The sequence below is a fragment of the Branchiostoma lanceolatum genome, chromosome 6 (assembly GCF_035083965.1).
Source record: "Branchiostoma lanceolatum isolate klBraLanc5 chromosome 6, klBraLanc5.hap2, whole genome shotgun sequence".
Lineage (NCBI taxonomy): Eukaryota > Metazoa > Chordata > Leptocardii > Amphioxiformes > Branchiostomatidae > Branchiostoma > Branchiostoma lanceolatum.
The window spans coordinates 23,533,679-23,554,431 of NC_089727.1; the positions used below are offsets into that span (position 1 = coordinate 23,533,679).

Genomic DNA, 20,753 nt, shown 5'->3' on the forward strand with positions numbered 1-20,753 from the left:
GTTTCGAAACTTGACACAAACCAATTTATGTTTCAAATTTGTTTTAAAAAATGATCTCTTTTGACAGTCTAAAAAGCGCCAGTATAGATAGACCGAATTTTCATTTAAAAGAGGTCCATCCTTGAAGATGTAAGGAACCATTGGGTCTGAAGTTTTTGTTGGGAGTCCTTACCGAATCGTGGTTCCATCTTCGAACGGTGGCGGGAAATCTTGATCAGTACCAGTAATGGTACTGCTGGTAACGCTGTCCACCGGAAATCGGACTTTATGAAATGCCGCATATCTCCTTTAGAATTAGGTATTGTATCCTAGGGAATTCTACATGGCTAGTAAGTAACCCCGAGATTATAAGTAGTATCAACGTGTTTAATTTCATGGCGTTTTTTCGCCGAAAATATGGGCTTTTGAAACTGCATTTCTTACCTATCTATTCTTGTTCTTAACACTACCTAAAGCGTTCGGAAATCACTGTTCGGCTCTCGGCAATCTTCGGTAGACTTCGGCATCCGTTCGTGTGATTCTTTCGAATAGACGGCGGATCGGGCGTTGTGGTTGTTACAGTTAGTGTACGGTTCTCGGGAATCATTCAGTGGATTAAGTACACAGGTAGTGCGGATCGGGCGTTGTGGTTGTTACAGTTAGTGTACGATTGTTGGGAATCTTTCAGTGGATCGATTACACAGTGCGTGTTAAATTAAGTTCTCGGGAATCTTTCAGTAGGCCGAGTACACAGTCACTTAGTCTACGATTCACCGAAACCTTTCCGTTTGCTTGTTTCTTAGCGGATCATCGGAGTTTATATATATATATATATATATATCCGGCACAGTAATGCCTATTTCAACAAAAACTCGATGGCCTACCGCCTATGAGCAAACCGAAAGCATAACTATACAATAGGCGACGCCTAAGGTAATGAACAACGCTTTCGCTGCTTTGACTGCCACAGATGCAGGCTGGACTTGTAGCTAGGTTACGTGTAAATTAACTTTGGTTAGACTGTAGGTCGTGTGAGGAGGGCACAGGTGTACAGGGAACCATGGCTAAGATGTGGTTTTACCCAGGGGCTAACTAATTTCATTAAATGTTTTATAAAACGAAAGATCAAGTGATCGATCAGCTATATCAACACCGTTCCACTGTCGTGATGCGTTGCATAGGGAATAAAAGACGTTTGGTATCGAGTTGTAGAAGAAAAACGGTAGCCGTAGATTAAGTTTGTTGCAAAGATCGTAAGAATTAGAAACGGAAACTTCAGGAGGGATCAAATCCTTGAGATACTGGCGAGTATGACCACGAACAATTTTGTAGAACATGATCAGAGAGTGAACATGACGACGATCCGAAAGTTTTTCCCGACCTAGTTCAGCAAGAAGCGAAGAATACGAAGACCCCTATACGGCCCCTGAAAGTGAAACTGCAAGAGCGCATTCGTATTGGACTCGTTCTAATCATTGGGAATCACATAAAGTACAACCGTGCCATATAATGTCAGCATATTCAAGGAGAGGGCGAACAAAGGATTTATCAACAACATCAAGTCTTTGTGTTGACATCTGGCATCCAGCTGGTAGAATTCAGTCCCCCCGGATCTCAGGGCGAGACTTTCTAGACCACCCACAGCAGGGCGCACCCAATCACCGACAGCTGGGCGTGACCGACAGCAGTGCGCAACCAATCACCGACAGCTGGGCGTGATCGACAGCAGTGCGCAACCAGCCACCGGCAGCTGGGCGTAACCGGCAGTAAGGCTTAGCCAACCACCGACCAACCAACCACGGTAAGGCGGAACCAGGGCAGGGCCAAAGACCAATCCATCACGCTTTTAGGATGCTATATGACCATTTGACCATCAGAAGTTGGATCCTTTGTTCAAAATCCCTCGTCAGTATATGGGTTTGATTCCAAATACCAGGCCACCAAGAACAAAAAGGGAAAGTCAAGCGGCTTCGGTACTCAAGGAAGCAAAGAAGAGGCCAAAAAGCAGGTGACCTCCAGCTGTTTGGAGACGAGGAAAAGCCCAGGAAGCTGCCCACATACACCTTCCGCCAGAGACTCAGATAGCGGTCTGGAGGTTAGTGAAGTTCTAGGTCTAAACCTGTTGTACGGGGCATATATCAATGGTTTATTTGACCCAAGCATATGTTTCTATACACATAGAACTTGCCGTTTCTATGTTTTATCACCACGTTATTTCGTGGTATGCATTAATTCTACTGTCCAACACAGTGGTTACAAACGACAAGTCTTCTATGTATCTTGCACACTGCGTGATGGAAAACTGATTTGAAATTGTAGCACCCCTGGCCTCCCATATGTACCTCATCATGAGTTCGTTTAGGTTTTACAGATTTTAATATGTGCAAACTTCTAAATACGGTTTGAAAGAGATATGATAAGTACCTTGATGATCTTTTCGACATGGAAATATTTCTTGTAAACTTACAAATTTACAAATATCCTGTTAAGCTCAGCCGACACAAATATCCCTAACCGGTGAGTTACAGATATTCCCAACAGTTCAGTTAACCATTAATGTGCATTGATTTAAATCAAAGTTGCAGAAGCTTTGTTTATCTATTTGTGTTAGTGGATAAGACCATGGTCAAGTATAGTGAGAAACTTCTAGCAGACAAATGTTTTTTTTTTCATGTCCAGTTACGGACGTGTCTAGCTTTTGGATTGGAAATGCTTTAAGTGTAGGGTTAAACAACGTTACCGTAGAAATCATAAGATATATGTCACCTAACACGTTTTGACTACCAATAGTTAGTTGCATGTCATGTATGGAACTTCTGTATAACCAAAGTTGAGAGTAATTCATCAGCTTGCTTTTTTTCAGGAGTTACGAGATAATAAGGATGAAGGAAGGCTGGAGCAACCAGACCGGGCAACGTATCTGGAGGACAAGTTACATTGAGACTGTTCAAACAATTTGCCTAGACAACATGGCTAGTAACATTCATCTCCTCTTCTTTTTTCCCCTTGTTTATTCGATTACGATGAATGGAGGGGGATACAAAACAGCTCTACAAGCCTTGTCTACCCCCTCCAAATTAAACTTTTTGCTTGTTAAGTTTCATTTTCCATCATAACAAGCCCATATATTACATAGTCAACATACTCATACTGAATTGAAATGGTTGGTTTAAAAACTGAACTTGGAATGCCCAAGTATTTTAACCAGGTACTTAAAAACCAGACCATGCTTGGTTTGGGGCTGGGGAAGAGGGATGGATGGTGTGTTGGTTTGATCAATAAGATTGTACATTGTATGAAAGGGCATGACATTTCAATCACCTAAGAGGTCTTTTCCAATAACAGTTTAGTTAAGTAACTACTAATATCAATGCAACCAAATACGATCGTAATTCGATCAGCATTACTGGGAAGTGCGTCAGGCATGCGGTCGGTAGACGTTGTGTGCGTCCGGAATACGCTCGGCATACGCACCTGATACACACCTATTCGCTACAAAGACCATAGTATTGCGCACTTAATACGCAGATCACACATGTACATGTCTCATACGCAATGGATTCGCTGAACTCGTTATTCACACGCTATATGTGCGCCACGTATAGTCACAAAAAAACGTCAGCCCGGTGAGACCTGTCAGAAATTTAATAGTGACGGGCGCATAACGCCGAATTTTACCACCTACTGGCTTGGGGGTCGCCTCTCCGGTCGCCAGCAGCCGTTAAAACTTATTCAAATCGGCTCTGCCGCAAACTTCCTTAGATTTACTGGTTTTCTTTGCAAAATTCTAAGCTCTCAATATCTTCACACACCGATTTTTGCTCGTTAAAGTCAAATAAAGATGACCAAATATGCAACACCTTTTTGGACGTCATGTGTCGCATGAAGTCTGTCAAATGACGGAAATGACGGATATGCTGACTAGGTAACTAAATTTTGCCGTTTTTGTTGACCTGCGTAACATGTAATTCATGTGTTGGGTCATTGTAAGGGCTTTCCTTGATAACTGAGCAACATGTCAGACTCTCAACCTTTGTTTACTAGTTTGAATAAATATAGATAAATGAATAGATAGAAAAAAGGGACCAATTTGTTCCTCGGTGAACGGCAGTGAATGATGTTTCTTTTTGTGCCCGCAGGTGATCTACGCCGCAAACACCTTCGGAATGCATATGGGGTTCACTTGAGTCAACGAGGAAGGAAGGAGTGTGCGCTGATAACATCAACCCAGGAGAAACAAACATTGAATTCAGGATCACCACAAAGGCAAAACAAAACAAAACAAATATGTTCCTGACACATTCTACACATAGGTACCGCTGTAGGGGAAGTCGGGAGATGGAGATCTTCTACTGGATGTCTGTGAGACGAGCTGCATCCCTAGGGGGTCTGTAACAGACGCCCGTGCGTCCGTAACGTCGGGACCGAGGGAAGCCACACAACATGCGTCGTCGACAAAAAGAAGGGAACGAGAGAGAACCAGATCTGTAGCAGAGCCACGATGTGAAGTCAATAGATTGCGCTGCTACAGCTGCTACTACAGCGAGACAAAACCTGACGCCAGTTAGAAATATCCGACTGACTTGAACATGTTTATACCACGGATATACTAATATATTGTCTATTCCATTATGTATTTTGTGTGTTTATAGTAGTGATCTATTGTATATGTATATCGAAATCGTACACTAGGTTATTAACCTGGCCGATGACGGTTCTAATCAAACCTGGGGGAGATGTAGCCTGACTACATCGCGCTCCTAGCGGCCGGCCCGACGGATACCGCCCCCAAGAGGGGGTCATTAACCTCCGCCAGGGAAAGCTTGTGTAAACACAGGCTAGGGGTGGATGTACCAAAATGAAATTGAAAACCCCACACGAATATTGTAAACAATCAGTGTGTACGAAAGCTCTGATACGATTGCACGCTCTCACGAAACTTGCAAGAACACGCTCTCACCAACTTGCAAGAAGATACTCGGAACACTTCATCTTGTACTTACTGACACAGTTTGCTGTTATTGTTGTGCCATGATTCCCAAAATTGTGTTTTCCTTTTGTTATTCTTTACTGAAGAGGACTACAAAGCCAGTCACAGAAAGATGCAGTTACCAATGTTCTGTGGAGTTAGCAGGTAATTCAAGAGGTCTGTCTGATAAGACAGAATAAAAAAAACATGTTAACATGCTATCGGCAAGTTAGTTCAGTCCAGGACGCAGTGAGAGCCTCAGTTAAGACTGATGTTAGCATAGCCAGTATGACGTAGTCATAGTCAGTCCGTCTTAAAAGTCTCCCGTGCTCAGTGTACGGAAAGCCTTGTCTCTGTGTCCTTTCTTTATCCTTACTATGTTAGTCTTTCGAAGCTTCAAAGATACAGCTAAAATTCATTCATGATAACAAAAACCAAAAACTTTTAAGACATTGAGAAACAGCTGTGATGTATGGGTATATATTGCAACATCCAGAAAGTTTCTTTCAAACATCGATAAACAGCTGGAAAAGTGTATACTGTATAAATTATCGCCTTTTCTATGCCGTATGCAATGGAATTTGCCCTTGCTATAGAAAAGGCCATACCTACAAGGCGTTGCCAAAAAGTAATTCCCTAGGGAATGCGTTCGCGGAAATCCTAGAATATTTGGCAAACCGAAAGCAGTACTATACAATAGGCTCCGCCCCTGAGGCGTCGCCAAAAAGAGATGCCTACAGCATCCGGTGTTCCCAGGCGGTCTCCCATCCAAGTACTGACCGGACTCGACGTTGCTTAACTTCCGAGATCGAACGAGATCGGGTGTATTCAACGTGATATGGCCGTAGGCGAAAGATACAGTTTTGGTAGGCTACTTATAGAAAAAAAATGAATGATTGACAGGAAAAAAATAAAAATAAAAAGAGATGCCTACAGCATCCGGTGTTCCCAGGCGGTCTCCCATCCAAGTACTGACCGGACTCGACGTTGCTTAACTTCCGAGATCGAACGAGATCGGGTGTATTCAACGTGATATGGCCGTAGGCGAAAGATACAGTTTTGGTAGGCTACTTATAGAAAAAAAATGAATGATTGACAGGAAAAAAATAAAAATAAAAAGAGATGCCTACAGCATCCGGTGTTCCCAGGCGGTCTCCCATCCAAGTACTGACCGGACTCGACGTTGCTTAACTTCCGAGATCGAACGAGATCGGGTGTATTCAACGTGATATGGCCGTAGGCGAAAGATACAGTTTTGGTAGGCTACTTATAGAAAAAAAATGAATGATTGACAGGAAAAAAATAAAAATAAAAAGAGATGCCTACAGCATCCGGTGTTCCCAGGCGGTCTCCCATCCAAGTACTGACCGGACTCGACGTTGCTTAACTTCCGAGATCGAACGAGATCGGGTGTATTCAACGTGATATGGCCGTAGGCGAAAGATACAGTTTTGGTAGGCTACTTATAGAAAAAAAATGAATGATTGACAGGAAAAAAATAAAAATAAAAAGAGATGCCTACAGCATCCGGTGTTCCCAGGCGGTCTCCCATCCAAGTACTGACCGGACTCGACGTTGCTTAACTTCCGAGATCGAACGAGATCGGGTGTATTCAACGTGATATGGCCGTAGGCGAAAGATACAGTTTTGGTAGGCTACTTATAGAAAAAAAATGAATGATTGACAGGAAAAAAATAAAAATAAAAAGAGATGCCTACAGCATCCGGTGTTCCCAGGCGGTCTCCCATCCAAGTACTGACCGGACTCGACGTTGCTTAACTTCCGAGATCGAACGAGATCGGGTGTATTCAACGTGATATGGCCGTAGGCGAAAGATACAGTTTTGGTAGGCTACTTATAGAAAAAAAATGAATGATTGACAGGAAAAAAATAAAAATAAAAAGAGATGCCTACAGCATCCGGTGTTCCCAGGCGGTCTCCCATCCAAGTACTGACCGGACTCGACGTTGCTTAACTTCCGAGATCGAACGAGATCGGGTGTATTCAACGTGATATGGCCGTAGGCGAAAGATACAGTTTTGGTAGGCTACTTATAGAAAAAAAATGAATGATTGACAGGAAAAAAATAAAAATAAAAAGAGATGCCTACAGCATCCGGTGTTCCCAGGCGGTCTCCCATCCAAGTACTGACCGGACTCGACGTTGCTTAACTTCCGAGATCGAACGAGATCGGGTGTATTCAACGTGATATGGCCGTAGGCGAAAGATACAGTTTTGGTAGGCTACTTATAGAAAAAAAATGAATGATTGACAGGAAAAAAATAAAAATAAAAAGAGATGCCTACAGCATCCGGTGTTCCCAGGCGGTCTCCCATCCAAGTACTGACCGGACTCGACGTTGCTTAACTTCCGAGATCGAACGAGATCGGGTGTATTCAACGTGATATGGCCGTAGGCGAAAGATACAGTTTTGGTAGGCTACTTATAGAAAAAAAATGAATGATTGACAGGAAAAAAATAAAAATAAAAAGAGATGCCTACAGCATCCGGTGTTCCCAGGCGGTCTCCCATCCAAGTACTGACCGGACTCGACGTTGCTTAACTTCCGAGATCGAACGAGATCGGGTGTATTCAACGTGATATGGCCGTAGGCGAAAGATACAGTTTTGGTAGGCTACTTATAGAAAAAAAATGAATGATTGACAGGAAAAAAATAAAAATAAAAAGAGATGCCTACAGCATCCGGTGTTCCCAGGCGGTCTCCCATCCAAGTACTGACCGGACTCGACGTTGCTTAACTTCCGAGATCGAACGAGATCGGGTGTATTCAACGTGATATGGCCGTAGGCGAAAGATACAGTTTTGGTAGGCTACTTATAGAAAAAAAATGAATGATTGACAGGAAAAAAATAAAAATAAAAAGAGATGCCTACAGCATCCGGTGTTCCCAGGCGGTCTCCCATCCAAGTACTGACCGGACTCGACGTTGCTTAACTTCCGAGATCGAACGAGATCGGGTGTATTCAACGTGATATGGCCGTAGGCGAAAGATACAGTTTTGGTAGGCTACTTATAGAAAAAAAATGAATGATTGACAGGAAAAAAATAAAAATAAAAAGAGATGCCTACAGCATCCGGTGTTCCCAGGCGGTCTCCCATCCAAGTACTGACCGGACTCGACGTTGCTTAACTTCCGAGATCGAACGAGATCGGGTGTATTCAACGTGATATGGCCGTAGGCGAAAGATACAGTTTTGGTAGGCTACTTATAGAAAAAAAATGAATGATTGACAGGAAAAAAATAAAAATAAAAAGAGATGCCTACAGCATCCGGTGTTCCCAGGCGGTCTCCCATCCAAGTACTGACCGGACTCGACGTTGCTTAACTTCCGAGATCGAACGAGATCGGGTGTATTCAACGTGATATGGCCGTAGGCGAAAGATACAGTTTTGGTAGGCTACTTATAGAAAAAAAATGAATGATTGACAGGAAAAAAATAAAAATAAAAAGAGATGCCTACAGCATCCGGTGTTCCCAGGCGGTCTCCCATCCAAGTACTGACCGGACTCGACGTTGCTTAACTTCCGAGATCGAACGAGATCGGGTGTATTCAACGTGATATGGCCGTAGGCGAAAGATACAGTTTTGGTAGGCTACTTATAGAAAAAAAATGAATGATTGACAGGAAAAAAATAAAAATAAAAAGAGATGCCTACAGCATCCGGTGTTCCCAGGCGGTCTCCCATCCAAGTACTGACCGGACTCGACGTTGCTTAACTTCCGAGATCGAACGAGATCGGGTGTATTCAACGTGATATGGCCGTAGGCGAAAGATACAGTTTTGGTAGGCTACTTATAGAAAAAAAATGAATGATTGACAGGAAAAAAATAAAAATAAAAAGAGATGCCTACAGCATCCGGTGTTCCCAGGCGGTCTCCCATCCAAGTACTGACCGGACTCGACGTTGCTTAACTTCCGAGATCGAACGAGATCGGGTGTATTCAACGTGATATGGCCGTAGGCGAAAGATACAGTTTTGGTAGGCTACTTATAGAAAAAAAATGAATGATTGACAGGAAAAAAATAAAAATAAAAAGAGATGCCTACAGCATCCGGTGTTCCCAGGCGGTCTCCCATCCAAGTACTGACCGGACTCGACGTTGCTTAACTTCCGAGATCGAACGAGATCGGGTGTATTCAACGTGATATGGCCGTAGGCGAAAGATACAGTTTTGGTAGGCTACTTATAGAAAAAAAATGAATGATTGACAGGAAAAAAATAAAAATAAAAAGAGATGCCTACAGCATCCGGTGTTCCCAGGCGGTCTCCCATCCAAGTACTGACCGGACTCGACGTTGCTTAACTTCCGAGATCGAACGAGATCGGGTGTATTCAACGTGATATGGCCGTAGGCGAAAGATACAGTTTTGGTAGGCTACTTATAGAAAAAAAATGAATGATTGACAGGAAAAAAATAAAAATAAAAAGAGATGCCTACAGCATCCGGTGTTCCCAGGCGGTCTCCCATCCAAGTACTGACCGGACTCGACGTTGCTTAACTTCCGAGATCGAACGAGATCGGGTGTATTCAACGTGATATGGCCGTAGGCGAAAGATACAGTTTTGGTAGGCTACTTATAGAAAAAAAATGAATGATTGACAGGAAAAAAATAAAAATAAAAAGAGATGCCTACAGCATCCGGTGTTCCCAGGCGGTCTCCCATCCAAGTACTGACCGGACTCGACGTTGCTTAACTTCCGAGATCGAACGAGATCGGGTGTATTCAACGTGATATGGCCGTAGGCGAAAGATACAGTTTTGGTAGGCTACTTATAGAAAAAAAATGAATGATTGACAGGAAAAAAATAAAAATAAAAAGAGATGCCTACAGCATCCGGTGTTCCCAGGCGGTCTCCCATCCAAGTACTGACCGGACTCGACGTTGCTTAACTTCCGAGATCGAACGAGATCGGGTGTATTCAACGTGATATGGCCGTAGGCGAAAGATACAGTTTTGGTAGGCTACTTATAGAAAAAAAATGAATGATTGACAGGAAAAAAATAAAAATAAAAAGAGATGCCTACAGCATCCGGTGTTCCCAGGCGGTCTCCCATCCAAGTACTGACCGGACTCGACGTTGCTTAACTTCCGAGATCGAACGAGATCGGGTGTATTCAACGTGATATGGCCGTAGGCGAAAGATACAGTTTTGGTAGGCTACTTATAGAAAAAAAATGAATGATTGACAGGAAAAAAATAAAAATAAAAAGAGATGCCTACAGCATCCGGTGTTCCCAGGCGGTCTCCCATCCAAGTACTGACCGGACTCGACGTTGCTTAACTTCCGAGATCGAACGAGATCGGGTGTATTCAACGTGATATGGCCGTAGGCGAAAGATACAGTTTTGGTAGGCTACTTATAGAAAAAAAATGAATGATTGACAGGAAAAAAATAAAAATAAAAAGAGATGCCTACAGCATCCGGTGTTCCCAGGCGGTCTCCCATCCAAGTACTGACCGGACTCGACGTTGCTTAACTTCCGAGATCGAACGAGATCGGGTGTATTCAACGTGATATGGCCGTAGGCGAAAGATACAGTTTTGGTAGGCTACTTATAGAAAAAAAATGAATGATTGACAGGAAAAAAATAAAAATAAAAAGAGATGCCTACAGCATCCGGTGTTCCCAGGCGGTCTCCCATCCAAGTACTGACCGGACTCGACGTTGCTTAACTTCCGAGATCGAACGAGATCGGGTGTATTCAACGTGATATGGCCGTAGGCGAAAGATACAGTTTTGGTAGGCTACTTATAGAAAAAAAATGAATGATTGACAGGAAAAAAATAAAAATAAAAAGAGATGCCTACAGCATCCGGTGTTCCCAGGCGGTCTCCCATCCAAGTACTGACCGGACTCGACGTTGCTTAACTTCCGAGATCGAACGAGATCGGGTGTATTCAACGTGATATGGCCGTAGGCGAAAGATACAGTTTTGGTAGGCTACTTATAGAAAAAAAATGAATGATTGACAGGAAAAAAATAAAAATAAAAAGAGATGCCTACAGCATCCGGTGTTCCCAGGCGGTCTCCCATCCAAGTACTGACCGGACTCGACGTTGCTTAACTTCCGAGATCGAACGAGATCGGGTGTATTCAACGTGATATGGCCGTAGGCGAAAGATACAGTTTTGGTAGGCTACTTATAGAAAAAAAATGAATGATTGACAGGAAAAAAATAAAAATAAAAAGAGATGCCTACAGCATCCGGTGTTCCCAGGCGGTCTCCCATCCAAGTACTGACCGGACTCGACGTTGCTTAACTTCCGAGATCGAACGAGATCGGGTGTATTCAACGTGATATGGCCGTAGGCGAAAGATACAGTTTTGGTAGGCTACTTATAGAAAAAAAATGAATGATTGACAGGAAAAAAATAAAAATAAAAAGAGATGCCTACAGCATCCGGTGTTCCCAGGCGGTCTCCCATCCAAGTACTGACCGGACTCGACGTTGCTTAACTTCCGAGATCGAACGAGATCGGGTGTATTCAACGTGATATGGCCGTAGGCGAAAGATACAGTTTTGGTAGGCTACTTATAGAAAAAAAATGAATGATTGACAGGAAAAAAATAAAAATAAAAAGAGATGCCTACAGCATCCGGTGTTCCCAGGCGGTCTCCCATCCAAGTACTGACCGGACTCGACGTTGCTTAACTTCCGAGATCGAACGAGATCGGGTGTATTCAACGTGATATGGCCGTAGGCGAAAGATACAGTTTTGGTAGGCTACTTATAGAAAAAAAATGAATGATTGACAGGAAAAAAATAAAAATAAAAAGAGATGCCTACAGCATCCGGTGTTCCCAGGCGGTCTCCCATCCAAGTACTGACCGGACTCGACGTTGCTTAACTTCCGAGATCGAACGAGATCGGGTGTATTCAACGTGATATGGCCGTAGGCGAAAGATACAGTTTTGGTAGGCTACTTATAGAAAAAAAATGAATGATTGACAGGAAAAAAATAAAAATAAAAAGAGATGCCTACAGCATCCGGTGTTCCCAGGCGGTCTCCCATCCAAGTACTGACCGGACTCGACGTTGCTTAACTTCCGAGATCGAACGAGATCGGGTGTATTCAACGTGATATGGCCGTAGGCGAAAGATACAGTTTTGGTAGGCTACTTATAGAAAAAAAATGAATGATTGACAGGAAAAAAATAAAAATAAAAAGAGATGCCTACAGCATCCGGTGTTCCCAGGCGGTCTCCCATCCAAGTACTGACCGGACTCGACGTTGCTTAACTTCCGAGATCGAACGAGATCGGGTGTATTCAACGTGATATGGCCGTAGGCGAAAGATACAGTTTTGGTAGGCTACTTATAGAAAAAAAATGAATGATTGACAGGAAAAAAATAAAAATAAAAAGAGATGCCTACAGCATCCGGTGTTCCCAGGCGGTCTCCCATCCAAGTACTGACCGGACTCGACGTTGCTTAACTTCCGAGATCGAACGAGATCGGGTGTATTCAACGTGATATGGCCGTAGGCGAAAGATACAGTTTTGGTAGGCTACTTATAGAAAAAAAATGAATGATTGACAGGAAAAAAATAAAAATAAAAAGAGATGCCTACAGCATCCGGTGTTCCCAGGCGGTCTCCCATCCAAGTACTGACCGGACTCGACGTTGCTTAACTTCCGAGATCGAACGAGATCGGGTGTATTCAACGTGATATGGCCGTAGGCGAAAGATACAGTTTTGGTAGGCTACTTATAGAAAAAAAATGAATGATTGACAGGAAAAAAATAAAAATAAAAAGAGATGCCTACAGCATCCGGTGTTCCCAGGCGGTCTCCCATCCAAGTACTGACCGGACTCGACGTTGCTTAACTTCCGAGATCGAACGAGATCGGGTGTATTCAACGTGATATGGCCGTAGGCGAAAGATACAGTTTTGGTAGGCTACTTATAGAAAAAAAATGAATGATTGACAGGAAAAAAATAAAAATAAAAAGAGATGCCTACAGCATCCGGTGTTCCCAGGCGGTCTCCCATCCAAGTACTGACCGGACTCGACGTTGCTTAACTTCCGAGATCGAACGAGATCGGGTGTATTCAACGTGATATGGCCGTAGGCGAAAGATACAGTTTTGGTAGGCTACTTATAGAAAAAAAATGAATGATTGACAGGAAAAAAATAAAAATAAAAAGAGATGCCTACAGCATCCGGTGTTCCCAGGCGGTCTCCCATCCAAGTACTGACCGGACTCGACGTTGCTTAACTTCCGAGATCGAACGAGATCGGGTGTATTCAACGTGATATGGCCGTAGGCGAAAGATACAGTTTTGGTAGGCTACTTATAGAAAAAAAATGAATGATTGACAGGAAAAAAATAAAAATAAAAAGAGATGCCTACAGCATCCGGTGTTCCCAGGCGGTCTCCCATCCAAGTACTGACCGGACTCGACGTTGCTTAACTTCCGAGATCGAACGAGATCGGGTGTATTCAACGTGATATGGCCGTAGGCGAAAGATACAGTTTTGGTAGGCTACTTATAGAAAAAAAATGAATGATTGACAGGAAAAAAATAAAAATAAAAAGAGATGCCTACAGCATCCGGTGTTCCCAGGCGGTCTCCCATCCAAGTACTGACCGGACTCGACGTTGCTTAACTTCCGAGATCGAACGAGATCGGGTGTATTCAACGTGATATGGCCGTAGGCGAAAGATACAGTTTTGGTAGGCTACTTATAGAAAAAAAATGAATGATTGACAGGAAAAAAATAAAAATAAAAAGAGATGCCTACAGCATCCGGTGTTCCCAGGCGGTCTCCCATCCAAGTACTGACCGGACTCGACGTTGCTTAACTTCCGAGATCGAACGAGATCGGGTGTATTCAACGTGATATGGCCGTAGGCGAAAGATACAGTTTTGGTAGGCTACTTATAGAAAAAAAATGAATGATTGACAGGAAAAAAATAAAAATAAAAAGAGATGCCTACAGCATCCGGTGTTCCCAGGCGGTCTCCCATCCAAGTACTGACCGGACTCGACGTTGCTTAACTTCCGAGATCGAACGAGATCGGGTGTATTCAACGTGATATGGCCGTAGGCGAAAGATACAGTTTTGGTAGGCTACTTATAGAAAAAAAATGAATGATTGACAGGAAAAAAATAAAAATAAAAAGAGATGCCTACAGCATCCGGTGTTCCCAGGCGGTCTCCCATCCAAGTACTGACCGGACTCGACGTTGCTTAACTTCCGAGATCGAACGAGATCGGGTGTATTCAACGTGATATGGCCGTAGGCGAAAGATACAGTTTTGGTAGGCTACTTATAGAAAAAAAATGAATGATTGACAGGAAAAAAATAAAAATAAAAAGAGATGCCTACAGCATCCGGTGTTCCCAGGCGGTCTCCCATCCAAGTACTGACCGGACTCGACGTTGCTTAACTTCCGAGATCGAACGAGATCGGGTGTATTCAACGTGATATGGCCGTAGGCGAAAGATACAGTTTTGGTAGGCTACTTATAGAAAAAAAATGAATGATTGACAGGAAAAAAATAAAAATAAAAAGAGATGCCTACAGCATCCGGTGTTCCCAGGCGGTCTCCCATCCAAGTACTGACCGGACTCGACGTTGCTTAACTTCCGAGATCGAACGAGATCGGGTGTATTCAACGTGATATGGCCGTAGGCGAAAGATACAGTTTTGGTAGGCTACTTATAGAAAAAAAATGAATGATTGACAGGAAAAAAATAAAAATAAAAAGAGATGCCTACAGCATCCGGTGTTCCCAGGCGGTCTCCCATCCAAGTACTGACCGGACTCGACGTTGCTTAACTTCCGAGATCGAACGAGATCGGGTGTATTCAACGTGATATGGCCGTAGGCGAAAGATACAGTTTTGGTAGGCTACTTATAGAAAAAAAATGAATGATTGACAGGAAAAAAATAAAAATAAAAAGAGATGCCTACAGCATCCGGTGTTCCCAGGCGGTCTCCCATCCAAGTACTGACCGGACTCGACGTTGCTTAACTTCCGAGATCGAACGAGATCGGGTGTATTCAACGTGATATGGCCGTAGGCGAAAGATACAGTTTTGGTAGGCTACTTATAGAAAAAAAATGAATGATTGACAGGAAAAAAATAAAAATAAAAAGAGATGCCTACAGCATCCGGTGTTCCCAGGCGGTCTCCCATCCAAGTACTGACCGGACTCGACGTTGCTTAACTTCCGAGATCGAACGAGATCGGGTGTATTCAACGTGATATGGCCGTAGGCGAAAGATACAGTTTTGGTAGGCTACTTATAGAAAAAAAATGAATGATTGACAGGAAAAAAATAAAAATAAAAAGAGATGCCTACAGCATCCGGTGTTCCCAGGCGGTCTCCCATCCAAGTACTGACCGGACTCGACGTTGCTTAACTTCCGAGATCGAACGAGATCGGGTGTATTCAACGTGATATGGCCGTAGGCGAAAGATACAGTTTTGGTAGGCTACTTATAGAAAAAAAATGAATGATTGACAGGAAAAAAATAAAAATAAAAAGAGATGCCTACAGCATCCGGTGTTCCCAGGCGGTCTCCCATCCAAGTACTGACCGGACTCGACGTTGCTTAACTTCCGAGATCGAACGAGATCGGGTGTATTCAACGTGATATGGCCGTAGGCGAAAGATACAGTTTTGGTAGGCTACTTATAGAAAAAAAATGAATGATTGACAGGAAAAAAATAAAAATAAAAAGAGATGCCTACAGCATCCGGTGTTCCCAGGCGGTCTCCCATCCAAGTACTGACCGGACTCGACGTTGCTTAACTTCCGAGATCGAACGAGATCGGGTGTATTCAACGTGATATGGCCGTAGGCGAAAGATACAGTTTTGGTAGGCTACTTATAGAAAAAAAATGAATGATTGACAGGAAAAAAATAAAAATAAAAAGAGATGCCTACAGCATCCGGTGTTCCCAGGCGGTCTCCCATCCAAGTACTGACCGGACTCGACGTTGCTTAACTTCCGAGATCGAACGAGATCGGGTGTATTCAACGTGATATGGCCGTAGGCGAAAGATACAGTTTTGGTAGGCTACTTATAGAAAAAAAATGAATGATTGACAGGAAAAAAATAAAAATAAAAAGAGATGCCTACAGCATCCGGTGTTCCCAGGCGGTCTCCCATCCAAGTACTGACCGGACTCGACGTTGCTTAACTTCCGAGATCGAACGAGATCGGGTGTATTCAACGTGATATGGCCGTAGGCGAAAGATACAGTTTTGGTAGGCTACTTATAGAAAAAAAATGAATGATTGACAGGAAAAAAATAAAAATAAAAAGAGATGCCTACAGCATCCGGTGTTCCCAGGCGGTCTCCCATCCAAGTACTGACCGGACTCGACGTTGCTTAACTTCCGAGATCGAACGAGATCGGGTGTATTCAACGTGATATGGCCGTAGGCGAAAGATACAGTTTTGGTAGGCTACTTATAGAAAAAAAATGAATGATTGACAGGAAAAAAATAAAAATAAAAAGAGATGCCTACAGCATCCGGTGTTCCCAGGCGGTCTCCCATCCAAGTACTGACCGGACTCGACGTTGCTTAACTTCCGAGATCGAACGAGATCGGGTGTATTCAACGTGATATGGCCGTAGGCGAAAGATACAGTTTTGGTAGGCTACTTATAGAAAAAAAATGAATGATTGACAGGAAAAAAATAAAAATAAAAAGAGATGCCTACAGCATCCGGTGTTCCCAGGCGGTCTCCCATCCAAGTACTGACCGGACTCGACGTTGCTTAACTTCCGAGATCGAACGAGATCGGGTGTATTCAACGTGATATGGCCGTAGGCGAAAGATACAGTTTTGGTAGGCTACTTATAGAAAAAAAATGAATGATTGACAGGAAAAAAATAAAAATAAAAAGAGATGCCTACAGCATCCGGTGTTCCCAGGCGGTCTCCCATCCAAGTACTGACCGGACTCGACGTTGCTTAACTTCCGAGATCGAACGAGATCGGGTGTATTCAACGTGATATGGCCGTAGGCGAAAGATACAGTTTTGGTAGGCTACTTATAGAAAAAAAATGAATGATTGACAGGAAAAAAATAAAAATAAAAAGAGATGCCTACAGCATCCGGTGTTCCCAGGCGGTCTCCCATCCAAGTACTGACCGGACTCGACGTTGCTTAACTTCCGAGATCGAACGAGATCGGGTGTATTCAACGTGATATGGCCGTAGGCGAAAGATACAGTTTTGGTAGGCTACTTATAGAAAAAAAATGAATGATTGACAGGAAAAAAATAAAAATAAAAAGAGATGCCTACAGCATCCGGTGTTCCCAGGCGGTCTCCCATCCAAGTACTGACCGGACTCGACGTTGCTTAACTTCCGAGATCGAACGAGATCGGGTGTATTCAACGTGATATGGCCGTAGGCGAAAGATACAGTTTTGGTAGGCTACTTATAGAAAAAAAATGAATGATTGACAGGAAAAAAATAAAAATAAAAAGAGATGCCTACAGCATCCGGTGTTCCCAGGCGGTCTCCCATCCAAGTACTGACCGGACTCGACGTTGCTTAACTTCCGAGATCGAACGAGATCGGGTGTATTCAACGTGATATGGCCGTAGGCGAAAGATACAGTTTTGGTAGGCTACTTATAGAAAAAAAATGAATGATTGACAGGAAAAAAATAAAAATAAAAAGAGATGCCTACAGCATCCGGTGTTCCCAGGCGGTCTCCCATCCAAGTACTGACCGGACTCGACGTTGCTTAACTTCCGAGATCGAACGAGATCGGGTGTATTCAACGTGATATGGCCGTAGGCGAAAGATACAGTTTTGGTAGGCTACTTATAGAAAAAAAATGAATGATTGACAGGAAAAAAATAAAAATAAAAAGAGATGCCTACAGCATCCGGTGTTCCCAGGCGGTCTCCCATCCAAGTACTGACCGGACTCGACGTTGCTTAACTTCCGAGATCGAACGAGATCGGGTGTATTCAACGTGATATGGCCGTAGGCGAAAGATACAGTTTTGGTAGGCTACTTATAGAAAAAAAATGAATGATTGACAGGAAAAAAATAAAAATAAAAAGAGATGCCTACAGCATCCGGTGTTCCCAGGCGGTCTCCCATCCAAGTACTGACCGGACTCGACGTTGCTTAACTTCCGAGATCGAACGAGATCGGGTGTATTCAACGTGATATGGCCGTAGGCGAAAGATACAGTTTTGGTAGGCTACTTATAGAAAAAAAATGAATGATTGACAGGAAAAAAATAAAAATAAAAAGAGATGCCTACAGCATCCGGTGTTCCCAGGCGGTCTCCCATCCAAGTACTGACCGGACTCGACGTTGCTTAACTTCCGAGATCGAACGAGATCGGGTGTATTCAACGTGATATGGCCGTAGGCGAAAGATACAGTTTTGGTAGGCTACTTATAGAAAAAAAATGAATGATTGACAGGAAAAAAATAAAAATAAAAAGAGATGCCTACAGCATCCGGTGTTCCCAGGCGGTCTCCCATCCAAGTACTGACCGGACTCGACGTTGCTTAACTTCCGAGATCGAACGAGATCGGGTGTATTCAACGTGATATGGCCGTAGGCGAAAGATACAGTTTTGGTAGGCTACTTATAGAAAAAAAATGAATGATTGACAGGAAAAAAATAAAAATAAAAAGAGATGCCTACAGCATCCGGTGTTCCCAGGCGGTCTCCCATCCAAGTACTGACCGGACTCGACGTTGCTTAACTTCCGAGATCGAACGAGATCGGGTGTATTCAACGTGATATGGCCGTAGGCGAAAGATACAGTTTTGGTAGGCTACTTATAGAAAAAAAATGAATGATTGACAGGAAAAAAATAAAAATAAAAAGAGATGCCTACAGCATCCGGTGTTCCCAGGCGGTCTCCCATCCAAGTACTGACCGGACTCGACGTTGCTTAACTTCCGAGATCGAACGAGATCGGGTGTATTCAACGTGATATGGCCGTAGGCGAAAGATACAGTTTTGGTAGGCTACTTATAGAAAAAAAATGAATGATTGACAGGAAAAAAATAAAAATAAAAAGAGATGCCTACAGCATCCGGTGTTCCCAGGCGGTCTCCCATCCAAGTACTGACCGGACTCGACGTTGCTTAACTTCCGAGATCGAACGAGATCGGGTGTATTCAACGTGATATGGCCGTAGGCGAAAGATACAGTTTTGGTAGGCTACTTATAGAAAAAAAATGAATGATTGACAGGAAAAAAATAAAAATAAAAAGAGATGCCTACAGCATCCGGTGTTCCCAGGCGGTCTCCCATCCAAGTACTGACCGGACTCGACGTTGCTTAACTTCCGAGATCGAACGAGATCGGGTGTATTCAACGTGATATGGCCGTAGGCGAAAGATACAGTTTTGGTAGGCTACTTATAGAAAAAAAATGAATGATTGACAGGAAAAAAATAAAAATAAAAAGAGATGCCTACAGCATCCGGTGTTCCCAGGCGGTCTCCCATCCAAGTACTGACCGGACTCGACGTTGCTTAACTTCCGAGATCGAACGAGATCGGGTGTATTCAACGTGATATGGCCGTAGGCGAAAGATACAGTTTTGGTAGGCTACTTATAGAAAAAAAATGAATGATTGACAGGAAAAAAATAAAAATAAAAAGAGATGCCTACAGCATCCGGTGTTCCCAGGCGGTCTCCCATCCAAGTACTGACCGGACTCGACGTTGCTTAACTTCCGAGATCGAACGAGATCGGGTGTATTCAACGTGATATGGCCGTAGGCGAAAGATACAGTTTTGGTAGGCTACTTATAGAAAAAAAATGAATGAATTGACAGGAAAAAAATAAAATAAAAAGAGATGCCTACAGCATCCGGTGTTCCCAGGCGGTCTCCCATCCAAGTACTGACCGGACTCGACGTTGCTTAACTTCCGAGATCGAACGAGATCGGGTGTATTCAACGTGATATGGCCGTAGGCGAAAGATACAGTTTTGGTAGGCTACTTATAGAAAAAAAATGAATGATTGACAGGAAAAAAATAAAAATAAAAAGAGATGCCTACAGCATCCGGTGTTCCCAGGCGGTCTCCCATCCAAGTACTGACCGGACTCGACGTTGCTTAACTTCCGAGATCGAACGAGATCGGGTGTATTCAACGTGATATGGCCGTAGGCGAAAGATACAGTTTTGGTAGGCTACTTATAGAAAAAAAATGAATGATTGACAGGAAAAAAATAAAAATAAAAAGAGATGCCTACAGCATCCGGTGTTCCCAGGCGGTCTCCCATCCAAGTACTGACCGGACTCGACGTTGCTTAACTTCCGAGATCGAACGAGATCGGGTGTATTCAACGTGATATGGCCGTAGGCGAAAGATACAGTTTTGGTAGGCTACTTATAGAAAAAAAATGAATGATTGACAGGAAAAAAATAAAAATAAAAAGAGATGCCTACAGCATCCGGTGTTCCCAGGCGGTCTCCCATCCAAGTACTGACCGGACTCGACGTTGCTTAACTTCCGAGATCGAACGAGATCGGGTGTATTCAACGTGATATGGCCGTAGGCGAAGATACAGTTTTGGTAGGCTACTTATAGAAAAAAATGAATGATTGACAGGAAAAAAATAAAATAAAAAGAGATGCCTACAGCATCCGGTGTTCCCAGGCGGTCTCCCATCCAAGTACTGACCGGACTCGACGTTGCTTAACTTCCGAGATCGAACGAGATCGGGTGTATTCAACGTGATATGGCCGTAGGCGAAAGATACAGTTTTGGTAGGCTACTTATAGAAAAAAATGAATGAAACATCACTATGTATAG

At 43.2% G+C, this 20,753-nt stretch overlaps 77 non-coding genes across 77 annotated transcripts; all 77 read right to left on the minus strand.

The window, feature by feature from the left end:
- Positions 1–5,679: 5,679 nt before the first annotated feature.
- On the minus strand, positions 5,680–5,798 carry LOC136437732 (5S ribosomal RNA). Its single transcript, XR_010756295.1, has one exon. It is a non-coding gene; the product is annotated as a 5S ribosomal RNA (ribosomal RNA).
- Positions 5,799–5,875: 77 nt separating this feature from the next.
- Positions 5,876–5,994, minus strand: LOC136437733 (5S ribosomal RNA). Its single transcript, XR_010756296.1, has one exon. It is a non-coding gene; the product is annotated as a 5S ribosomal RNA (ribosomal RNA).
- Positions 5,995–6,071: 77 nt separating this feature from the next.
- LOC136437734 (5S ribosomal RNA) lies at positions 6,072–6,190 on the minus strand. The gene has a single exon (XR_010756297.1). It is a non-coding gene; the product is annotated as a 5S ribosomal RNA (ribosomal RNA).
- A 77-nt stretch (positions 6,191–6,267) lies between these two features.
- On the minus strand, positions 6,268–6,386 carry LOC136437735 (5S ribosomal RNA). The gene has a single exon (XR_010756298.1). It is a non-coding gene; the product is annotated as a 5S ribosomal RNA (ribosomal RNA).
- Positions 6,387–6,463: 77 nt separating this feature from the next.
- Positions 6,464–6,582, minus strand: LOC136437736 (5S ribosomal RNA). Its single transcript, XR_010756299.1, has one exon. It is a non-coding gene; the product is annotated as a 5S ribosomal RNA (ribosomal RNA).
- A 77-nt stretch (positions 6,583–6,659) lies between these two features.
- On the minus strand, positions 6,660–6,778 carry LOC136437737 (5S ribosomal RNA). The gene has a single exon (XR_010756300.1). It is a non-coding gene; the product is annotated as a 5S ribosomal RNA (ribosomal RNA).
- Positions 6,779–6,855: 77 nt separating this feature from the next.
- On the minus strand, positions 6,856–6,974 carry LOC136437738 (5S ribosomal RNA). The gene has a single exon (XR_010756301.1). It is a non-coding gene; the product is annotated as a 5S ribosomal RNA (ribosomal RNA).
- Positions 6,975–7,051: 77 nt separating this feature from the next.
- Positions 7,052–7,170, minus strand: LOC136437740 (5S ribosomal RNA). The gene has a single exon (XR_010756302.1). It is a non-coding gene; the product is annotated as a 5S ribosomal RNA (ribosomal RNA).
- Positions 7,171–7,247: 77 nt separating this feature from the next.
- On the minus strand, positions 7,248–7,366 carry LOC136437742 (5S ribosomal RNA). Its single transcript, XR_010756304.1, has one exon. It is a non-coding gene; the product is annotated as a 5S ribosomal RNA (ribosomal RNA).
- A 77-nt stretch (positions 7,367–7,443) lies between these two features.
- On the minus strand, positions 7,444–7,562 carry LOC136437743 (5S ribosomal RNA). Its single transcript, XR_010756305.1, has one exon. It is a non-coding gene; the product is annotated as a 5S ribosomal RNA (ribosomal RNA).
- A 77-nt stretch (positions 7,563–7,639) lies between these two features.
- On the minus strand, positions 7,640–7,758 carry LOC136437744 (5S ribosomal RNA). Its single transcript, XR_010756307.1, has one exon. It is a non-coding gene; the product is annotated as a 5S ribosomal RNA (ribosomal RNA).
- A 77-nt stretch (positions 7,759–7,835) lies between these two features.
- LOC136437745 (5S ribosomal RNA) lies at positions 7,836–7,954 on the minus strand. Its single transcript, XR_010756308.1, has one exon. It is a non-coding gene; the product is annotated as a 5S ribosomal RNA (ribosomal RNA).
- A 77-nt stretch (positions 7,955–8,031) lies between these two features.
- Positions 8,032–8,150, minus strand: LOC136437746 (5S ribosomal RNA). Its single transcript, XR_010756309.1, has one exon. It is a non-coding gene; the product is annotated as a 5S ribosomal RNA (ribosomal RNA).
- A 77-nt stretch (positions 8,151–8,227) lies between these two features.
- Positions 8,228–8,346, minus strand: LOC136437747 (5S ribosomal RNA). The gene has a single exon (XR_010756310.1). It is a non-coding gene; the product is annotated as a 5S ribosomal RNA (ribosomal RNA).
- A 77-nt stretch (positions 8,347–8,423) lies between these two features.
- On the minus strand, positions 8,424–8,542 carry LOC136437748 (5S ribosomal RNA). The gene has a single exon (XR_010756311.1). It is a non-coding gene; the product is annotated as a 5S ribosomal RNA (ribosomal RNA).
- A 77-nt stretch (positions 8,543–8,619) lies between these two features.
- Positions 8,620–8,738, minus strand: LOC136437749 (5S ribosomal RNA). The gene has a single exon (XR_010756313.1). It is a non-coding gene; the product is annotated as a 5S ribosomal RNA (ribosomal RNA).
- A 77-nt stretch (positions 8,739–8,815) lies between these two features.
- Positions 8,816–8,934, minus strand: LOC136437750 (5S ribosomal RNA). Its single transcript, XR_010756314.1, has one exon. It is a non-coding gene; the product is annotated as a 5S ribosomal RNA (ribosomal RNA).
- A 77-nt stretch (positions 8,935–9,011) lies between these two features.
- On the minus strand, positions 9,012–9,130 carry LOC136437751 (5S ribosomal RNA). The gene has a single exon (XR_010756315.1). It is a non-coding gene; the product is annotated as a 5S ribosomal RNA (ribosomal RNA).
- Positions 9,131–9,207: 77 nt separating this feature from the next.
- On the minus strand, positions 9,208–9,326 carry LOC136437753 (5S ribosomal RNA). Its single transcript, XR_010756317.1, has one exon. It is a non-coding gene; the product is annotated as a 5S ribosomal RNA (ribosomal RNA).
- A 77-nt stretch (positions 9,327–9,403) lies between these two features.
- LOC136437754 (5S ribosomal RNA) lies at positions 9,404–9,522 on the minus strand. The gene has a single exon (XR_010756319.1). It is a non-coding gene; the product is annotated as a 5S ribosomal RNA (ribosomal RNA).
- A 77-nt stretch (positions 9,523–9,599) lies between these two features.
- On the minus strand, positions 9,600–9,718 carry LOC136437755 (5S ribosomal RNA). Its single transcript, XR_010756320.1, has one exon. It is a non-coding gene; the product is annotated as a 5S ribosomal RNA (ribosomal RNA).
- Positions 9,719–9,795: 77 nt separating this feature from the next.
- LOC136437756 (5S ribosomal RNA) lies at positions 9,796–9,914 on the minus strand. The gene has a single exon (XR_010756321.1). It is a non-coding gene; the product is annotated as a 5S ribosomal RNA (ribosomal RNA).
- Positions 9,915–9,991: 77 nt separating this feature from the next.
- Positions 9,992–10,110, minus strand: LOC136437757 (5S ribosomal RNA). Its single transcript, XR_010756322.1, has one exon. It is a non-coding gene; the product is annotated as a 5S ribosomal RNA (ribosomal RNA).
- A 77-nt stretch (positions 10,111–10,187) lies between these two features.
- LOC136437639 (5S ribosomal RNA) lies at positions 10,188–10,306 on the minus strand. The gene has a single exon (XR_010756214.1). It is a non-coding gene; the product is annotated as a 5S ribosomal RNA (ribosomal RNA).
- Positions 10,307–10,383: 77 nt separating this feature from the next.
- On the minus strand, positions 10,384–10,502 carry LOC136437640 (5S ribosomal RNA). The gene has a single exon (XR_010756215.1). It is a non-coding gene; the product is annotated as a 5S ribosomal RNA (ribosomal RNA).
- Positions 10,503–10,579: 77 nt separating this feature from the next.
- LOC136437641 (5S ribosomal RNA) lies at positions 10,580–10,698 on the minus strand. The gene has a single exon (XR_010756216.1). It is a non-coding gene; the product is annotated as a 5S ribosomal RNA (ribosomal RNA).
- A 77-nt stretch (positions 10,699–10,775) lies between these two features.
- On the minus strand, positions 10,776–10,894 carry LOC136437642 (5S ribosomal RNA). The gene has a single exon (XR_010756217.1). It is a non-coding gene; the product is annotated as a 5S ribosomal RNA (ribosomal RNA).
- Positions 10,895–10,971: 77 nt separating this feature from the next.
- Positions 10,972–11,090, minus strand: LOC136437643 (5S ribosomal RNA). Its single transcript, XR_010756218.1, has one exon. It is a non-coding gene; the product is annotated as a 5S ribosomal RNA (ribosomal RNA).
- A 77-nt stretch (positions 11,091–11,167) lies between these two features.
- Positions 11,168–11,286, minus strand: LOC136437646 (5S ribosomal RNA). Its single transcript, XR_010756220.1, has one exon. It is a non-coding gene; the product is annotated as a 5S ribosomal RNA (ribosomal RNA).
- Positions 11,287–11,363: 77 nt separating this feature from the next.
- On the minus strand, positions 11,364–11,482 carry LOC136437647 (5S ribosomal RNA). Its single transcript, XR_010756221.1, has one exon. It is a non-coding gene; the product is annotated as a 5S ribosomal RNA (ribosomal RNA).
- A 77-nt stretch (positions 11,483–11,559) lies between these two features.
- Positions 11,560–11,678, minus strand: LOC136437648 (5S ribosomal RNA). The gene has a single exon (XR_010756222.1). It is a non-coding gene; the product is annotated as a 5S ribosomal RNA (ribosomal RNA).
- Positions 11,679–11,755: 77 nt separating this feature from the next.
- LOC136437649 (5S ribosomal RNA) lies at positions 11,756–11,874 on the minus strand. Its single transcript, XR_010756223.1, has one exon. It is a non-coding gene; the product is annotated as a 5S ribosomal RNA (ribosomal RNA).
- Positions 11,875–11,951: 77 nt separating this feature from the next.
- Positions 11,952–12,070, minus strand: LOC136437650 (5S ribosomal RNA). Its single transcript, XR_010756224.1, has one exon. It is a non-coding gene; the product is annotated as a 5S ribosomal RNA (ribosomal RNA).
- A 77-nt stretch (positions 12,071–12,147) lies between these two features.
- LOC136437651 (5S ribosomal RNA) lies at positions 12,148–12,266 on the minus strand. The gene has a single exon (XR_010756225.1). It is a non-coding gene; the product is annotated as a 5S ribosomal RNA (ribosomal RNA).
- Positions 12,267–12,343: 77 nt separating this feature from the next.
- On the minus strand, positions 12,344–12,462 carry LOC136437652 (5S ribosomal RNA). The gene has a single exon (XR_010756226.1). It is a non-coding gene; the product is annotated as a 5S ribosomal RNA (ribosomal RNA).
- Positions 12,463–12,539: 77 nt separating this feature from the next.
- On the minus strand, positions 12,540–12,658 carry LOC136437653 (5S ribosomal RNA). The gene has a single exon (XR_010756227.1). It is a non-coding gene; the product is annotated as a 5S ribosomal RNA (ribosomal RNA).
- A 77-nt stretch (positions 12,659–12,735) lies between these two features.
- Positions 12,736–12,854, minus strand: LOC136437654 (5S ribosomal RNA). The gene has a single exon (XR_010756228.1). It is a non-coding gene; the product is annotated as a 5S ribosomal RNA (ribosomal RNA).
- A 77-nt stretch (positions 12,855–12,931) lies between these two features.
- LOC136437655 (5S ribosomal RNA) lies at positions 12,932–13,050 on the minus strand. The gene has a single exon (XR_010756229.1). It is a non-coding gene; the product is annotated as a 5S ribosomal RNA (ribosomal RNA).
- Positions 13,051–13,127: 77 nt separating this feature from the next.
- Positions 13,128–13,246, minus strand: LOC136437657 (5S ribosomal RNA). Its single transcript, XR_010756231.1, has one exon. It is a non-coding gene; the product is annotated as a 5S ribosomal RNA (ribosomal RNA).
- Positions 13,247–13,323: 77 nt separating this feature from the next.
- Positions 13,324–13,442, minus strand: LOC136437658 (5S ribosomal RNA). The gene has a single exon (XR_010756232.1). It is a non-coding gene; the product is annotated as a 5S ribosomal RNA (ribosomal RNA).
- A 77-nt stretch (positions 13,443–13,519) lies between these two features.
- LOC136437659 (5S ribosomal RNA) lies at positions 13,520–13,638 on the minus strand. The gene has a single exon (XR_010756233.1). It is a non-coding gene; the product is annotated as a 5S ribosomal RNA (ribosomal RNA).
- Positions 13,639–13,715: 77 nt separating this feature from the next.
- On the minus strand, positions 13,716–13,834 carry LOC136437660 (5S ribosomal RNA). Its single transcript, XR_010756234.1, has one exon. It is a non-coding gene; the product is annotated as a 5S ribosomal RNA (ribosomal RNA).
- Positions 13,835–13,911: 77 nt separating this feature from the next.
- On the minus strand, positions 13,912–14,030 carry LOC136437662 (5S ribosomal RNA). The gene has a single exon (XR_010756235.1). It is a non-coding gene; the product is annotated as a 5S ribosomal RNA (ribosomal RNA).
- Positions 14,031–14,107: 77 nt separating this feature from the next.
- LOC136437663 (5S ribosomal RNA) lies at positions 14,108–14,226 on the minus strand. The gene has a single exon (XR_010756236.1). It is a non-coding gene; the product is annotated as a 5S ribosomal RNA (ribosomal RNA).
- A 77-nt stretch (positions 14,227–14,303) lies between these two features.
- On the minus strand, positions 14,304–14,422 carry LOC136437664 (5S ribosomal RNA). The gene has a single exon (XR_010756237.1). It is a non-coding gene; the product is annotated as a 5S ribosomal RNA (ribosomal RNA).
- Positions 14,423–14,499: 77 nt separating this feature from the next.
- Positions 14,500–14,618, minus strand: LOC136437665 (5S ribosomal RNA). Its single transcript, XR_010756238.1, has one exon. It is a non-coding gene; the product is annotated as a 5S ribosomal RNA (ribosomal RNA).
- Positions 14,619–14,695: 77 nt separating this feature from the next.
- On the minus strand, positions 14,696–14,814 carry LOC136437666 (5S ribosomal RNA). The gene has a single exon (XR_010756239.1). It is a non-coding gene; the product is annotated as a 5S ribosomal RNA (ribosomal RNA).
- Positions 14,815–14,891: 77 nt separating this feature from the next.
- LOC136437667 (5S ribosomal RNA) lies at positions 14,892–15,010 on the minus strand. Its single transcript, XR_010756240.1, has one exon. It is a non-coding gene; the product is annotated as a 5S ribosomal RNA (ribosomal RNA).
- A 77-nt stretch (positions 15,011–15,087) lies between these two features.
- Positions 15,088–15,206, minus strand: LOC136437669 (5S ribosomal RNA). The gene has a single exon (XR_010756242.1). It is a non-coding gene; the product is annotated as a 5S ribosomal RNA (ribosomal RNA).
- A 77-nt stretch (positions 15,207–15,283) lies between these two features.
- LOC136437670 (5S ribosomal RNA) lies at positions 15,284–15,402 on the minus strand. Its single transcript, XR_010756243.1, has one exon. It is a non-coding gene; the product is annotated as a 5S ribosomal RNA (ribosomal RNA).
- A 77-nt stretch (positions 15,403–15,479) lies between these two features.
- On the minus strand, positions 15,480–15,598 carry LOC136437671 (5S ribosomal RNA). Its single transcript, XR_010756244.1, has one exon. It is a non-coding gene; the product is annotated as a 5S ribosomal RNA (ribosomal RNA).
- A 77-nt stretch (positions 15,599–15,675) lies between these two features.
- Positions 15,676–15,794, minus strand: LOC136437672 (5S ribosomal RNA). The gene has a single exon (XR_010756245.1). It is a non-coding gene; the product is annotated as a 5S ribosomal RNA (ribosomal RNA).
- A 77-nt stretch (positions 15,795–15,871) lies between these two features.
- Positions 15,872–15,990, minus strand: LOC136437673 (5S ribosomal RNA). The gene has a single exon (XR_010756246.1). It is a non-coding gene; the product is annotated as a 5S ribosomal RNA (ribosomal RNA).
- Positions 15,991–16,067: 77 nt separating this feature from the next.
- Positions 16,068–16,186, minus strand: LOC136437674 (5S ribosomal RNA). The gene has a single exon (XR_010756247.1). It is a non-coding gene; the product is annotated as a 5S ribosomal RNA (ribosomal RNA).
- A 77-nt stretch (positions 16,187–16,263) lies between these two features.
- LOC136437675 (5S ribosomal RNA) lies at positions 16,264–16,382 on the minus strand. The gene has a single exon (XR_010756248.1). It is a non-coding gene; the product is annotated as a 5S ribosomal RNA (ribosomal RNA).
- Positions 16,383–16,459: 77 nt separating this feature from the next.
- Positions 16,460–16,578, minus strand: LOC136437676 (5S ribosomal RNA). Its single transcript, XR_010756249.1, has one exon. It is a non-coding gene; the product is annotated as a 5S ribosomal RNA (ribosomal RNA).
- Positions 16,579–16,655: 77 nt separating this feature from the next.
- On the minus strand, positions 16,656–16,774 carry LOC136437678 (5S ribosomal RNA). The gene has a single exon (XR_010756250.1). It is a non-coding gene; the product is annotated as a 5S ribosomal RNA (ribosomal RNA).
- A 77-nt stretch (positions 16,775–16,851) lies between these two features.
- Positions 16,852–16,970, minus strand: LOC136437679 (5S ribosomal RNA). Its single transcript, XR_010756251.1, has one exon. It is a non-coding gene; the product is annotated as a 5S ribosomal RNA (ribosomal RNA).
- A 77-nt stretch (positions 16,971–17,047) lies between these two features.
- Positions 17,048–17,166, minus strand: LOC136437681 (5S ribosomal RNA). The gene has a single exon (XR_010756253.1). It is a non-coding gene; the product is annotated as a 5S ribosomal RNA (ribosomal RNA).
- Positions 17,167–17,243: 77 nt separating this feature from the next.
- On the minus strand, positions 17,244–17,362 carry LOC136437682 (5S ribosomal RNA). The gene has a single exon (XR_010756254.1). It is a non-coding gene; the product is annotated as a 5S ribosomal RNA (ribosomal RNA).
- Positions 17,363–17,439: 77 nt separating this feature from the next.
- LOC136437683 (5S ribosomal RNA) lies at positions 17,440–17,558 on the minus strand. The gene has a single exon (XR_010756255.1). It is a non-coding gene; the product is annotated as a 5S ribosomal RNA (ribosomal RNA).
- Positions 17,559–17,635: 77 nt separating this feature from the next.
- Positions 17,636–17,754, minus strand: LOC136437684 (5S ribosomal RNA). The gene has a single exon (XR_010756256.1). It is a non-coding gene; the product is annotated as a 5S ribosomal RNA (ribosomal RNA).
- A 77-nt stretch (positions 17,755–17,831) lies between these two features.
- On the minus strand, positions 17,832–17,950 carry LOC136437685 (5S ribosomal RNA). The gene has a single exon (XR_010756257.1). It is a non-coding gene; the product is annotated as a 5S ribosomal RNA (ribosomal RNA).
- Positions 17,951–18,027: 77 nt separating this feature from the next.
- On the minus strand, positions 18,028–18,146 carry LOC136437686 (5S ribosomal RNA). The gene has a single exon (XR_010756258.1). It is a non-coding gene; the product is annotated as a 5S ribosomal RNA (ribosomal RNA).
- A 77-nt stretch (positions 18,147–18,223) lies between these two features.
- On the minus strand, positions 18,224–18,342 carry LOC136437687 (5S ribosomal RNA). The gene has a single exon (XR_010756259.1). It is a non-coding gene; the product is annotated as a 5S ribosomal RNA (ribosomal RNA).
- Positions 18,343–18,419: 77 nt separating this feature from the next.
- Positions 18,420–18,538, minus strand: LOC136437688 (5S ribosomal RNA). Its single transcript, XR_010756260.1, has one exon. It is a non-coding gene; the product is annotated as a 5S ribosomal RNA (ribosomal RNA).
- Positions 18,539–18,615: 77 nt separating this feature from the next.
- Positions 18,616–18,734, minus strand: LOC136437689 (5S ribosomal RNA). Its single transcript, XR_010756261.1, has one exon. It is a non-coding gene; the product is annotated as a 5S ribosomal RNA (ribosomal RNA).
- A 77-nt stretch (positions 18,735–18,811) lies between these two features.
- LOC136437690 (5S ribosomal RNA) lies at positions 18,812–18,930 on the minus strand. The gene has a single exon (XR_010756262.1). It is a non-coding gene; the product is annotated as a 5S ribosomal RNA (ribosomal RNA).
- Positions 18,931–19,007: 77 nt separating this feature from the next.
- On the minus strand, positions 19,008–19,126 carry LOC136437692 (5S ribosomal RNA). The gene has a single exon (XR_010756264.1). It is a non-coding gene; the product is annotated as a 5S ribosomal RNA (ribosomal RNA).
- A 77-nt stretch (positions 19,127–19,203) lies between these two features.
- LOC136437693 (5S ribosomal RNA) lies at positions 19,204–19,322 on the minus strand. The gene has a single exon (XR_010756265.1). It is a non-coding gene; the product is annotated as a 5S ribosomal RNA (ribosomal RNA).
- Positions 19,323–19,399: 77 nt separating this feature from the next.
- Positions 19,400–19,518, minus strand: LOC136437694 (5S ribosomal RNA). Its single transcript, XR_010756266.1, has one exon. It is a non-coding gene; the product is annotated as a 5S ribosomal RNA (ribosomal RNA).
- A 77-nt stretch (positions 19,519–19,595) lies between these two features.
- Positions 19,596–19,714, minus strand: LOC136437695 (5S ribosomal RNA). The gene has a single exon (XR_010756267.1). It is a non-coding gene; the product is annotated as a 5S ribosomal RNA (ribosomal RNA).
- Positions 19,715–19,791: 77 nt separating this feature from the next.
- Positions 19,792–19,910, minus strand: LOC136437696 (5S ribosomal RNA). The gene has a single exon (XR_010756268.1). It is a non-coding gene; the product is annotated as a 5S ribosomal RNA (ribosomal RNA).
- Positions 19,911–19,987: 77 nt separating this feature from the next.
- LOC136437697 (5S ribosomal RNA) lies at positions 19,988–20,106 on the minus strand. The gene has a single exon (XR_010756269.1). It is a non-coding gene; the product is annotated as a 5S ribosomal RNA (ribosomal RNA).
- Positions 20,107–20,183: 77 nt separating this feature from the next.
- Positions 20,184–20,302, minus strand: LOC136437698 (5S ribosomal RNA). Its single transcript, XR_010756270.1, has one exon. It is a non-coding gene; the product is annotated as a 5S ribosomal RNA (ribosomal RNA).
- Positions 20,303–20,379: 77 nt separating this feature from the next.
- Positions 20,380–20,498, minus strand: LOC136437699 (5S ribosomal RNA). Its single transcript, XR_010756271.1, has one exon. It is a non-coding gene; the product is annotated as a 5S ribosomal RNA (ribosomal RNA).
- Positions 20,499–20,572: 74 nt separating this feature from the next.
- LOC136437700 (5S ribosomal RNA) lies at positions 20,573–20,691 on the minus strand. The gene has a single exon (XR_010756272.1). It is a non-coding gene; the product is annotated as a 5S ribosomal RNA (ribosomal RNA).
- Positions 20,692–20,753: the final 62 nt, after the last annotated feature.